Below are 2,234 nucleotides of genomic sequence, written 5' to 3'. Positions count from 1 at the left end.
TCATAGCGCGTCTCGGCGCAATCGACCGATTCGCTCGACCCATTATTTTCGATTTACGGCTAAAATAAATTTTTCTCATTTTATTCAATAACATATTCTTGCTTAGATAACTTTTTTACATAGGGATTAAGCATTTAGAACGATATAATGTTTAAAATAAGGGCACTTTACTCTTGACATTTTACGGTTTTTTCAATTTTCTGAAAAATCCTATCATTAGATTTTTTTAAAAATACGATAATCTTGCATAACTAACGTTTCTACATAGGGATTAAGCATTTAGAACGAAATCTAATGTCAGAAAATGGCACTTTACTCTTGACATTTTTCGGTTTTTTCAATTTTCTGGAAAATCCTATCATTAGATTTTTTTAAAAATACGATATTCTTGCTTAACTAACGTTTTTACATAGGGATTAAGCATTTAGAACGAAATCTAATGTAGGAAAATGGTACTTTACTCTTGATCGGTACGTTGGGACTTTGAAAATATTCGGGCGTTCCAATCGCTCGTCTGTTGCATCATAGCGCGTCTCGGCGCAATCGACCGATTCGCTCGACCCATTATTTTCGATTTACGGCTAAAATAAATTTTTCTCATTTTATTCAATAACATATTCTTGCTTAGATAACTTTTTTACATAGGGATTAAGCATTTAGAACGATATAATGTTTAAAATAAGGGCACTTTACTCTTGACATTTTACGGTTTTTTCAATTTTCTGAAAAATCCTACCATTAGATTTTTTTAAAAATACGATATTCTTGCTTAACTAACGTTTCTACATAGGGATTAAGCATTTAGAACGAAATCTAATGTCAGAAAATGGCACTTTACTCTTGACATTTTTCGGTTTTTTCAATTTTCTGGAAAATCCTATCATTAGATTTTTTTAAAAATACGATATTCTTGCTTAACTAACGTTTTTACATAGGGATTAAGCATTTAGAACGAAATCTAATGTAGGAAAATGGTACTTTACTCTTGATCGGTACGTTGGGACTTAGAAAATATTCGGCCGTACGCGGCGCGTCTCGGCGCTTCGAACAGCTCCGGTGTCCCCATTATTTTCGATTTACGGCTAAAATAAATTTTTCTAATTTTTTTCAATAACATATTCTTGCTTAAATAACTTTTTTACATAGGGATTAAGCATTTAGAACGATACATTGTTTAAAATAATGGCACTTTACTCTTGACATTTTACGGTTTTCTCAATTTTCTGAAAAATCCTATCATTAGATTTTTTTAAAAATACGATATTCTTGCTTAACTAACGTTTCTACATAGGGATTAAGCATTTAGAACGAAATCTAATGTCAGAAAATGGCACTTTACTCTTGACATTTTTCGGTTTTTTCAATTTTCTGGAAAATCCTATCATTAGATTTTTTTAAAAATACGATATTCTTGCTTAACTAACGTTTTTACATAGGGATTAAGCATTTAGAACGAAATCTAATGTAGGAAAATGGTACTTTACTCTTGATCGGTACGTTGGGACTTAGAAAATATTCGGCCGTACGCGGCGCGTCTCGGCGCTTCGAACAGCTCCGGTGTCCCCATTATTTTCGATTTACGGCTAAAATAAATTTTTCTAATTTTTTTCAATAACATATTCTTGCTTAAATAACTTTTTTACATAGGGATTAAGCATTTAGAACGATACATTGTTTAAAATAATGGCACTTTACTCTTGACATTTTACGGTTTTTTCAATTTTCTGAAAAATCCTATCATTAGATTTTTTTAAAAATACGATATTCTTGCTTAACTAACGTTTCTACATAGGGATTAAGCATTTAGAACGAAATCTAATGTCAGAAAATGGCACTTTACTCTTGACATTTTTCGGTTTTTTCAATTTTCTGGAAAATCCTATCATTAGATTTTTTTAAAAATACGATATTCTTGCTTAACTAACGTTTTTACATAGGGATTAAGCATTTAGAACGAAATCTAATGTAGGAAAATGGTACTTTACTCTTGATCGGTACGTTGGGACTTAGAAAATATTCGGCCGTACGCGGCGCGTCTCGGCGCTTCGAACAGCTCCGGTGTCCCCATTATTTTCGATTTACGGCTAAAATAAATTTTTCTAATTTTTTTCGATTACATATTCTTGCTTAAATAACTTTTTTACATAGGGATTAAGCATTTAGAACGACATGTTGTTTAAAATAATGGTACTTTACTCTTGTGATTTTTCGGTTTTTTTTGATTATTTTGAAAA

This window comes from Megalopta genalis, unplaced genomic scaffold (assembly GCF_051020955.1).
Source record: "Megalopta genalis isolate 19385.01 unplaced genomic scaffold, iyMegGena1_principal scaffold0483, whole genome shotgun sequence".
Taxonomy (NCBI): domain Eukaryota; kingdom Metazoa; phylum Arthropoda; class Insecta; order Hymenoptera; family Halictidae; genus Megalopta; species Megalopta genalis.
This window is presented reverse-complemented; position numbering follows the sequence as displayed.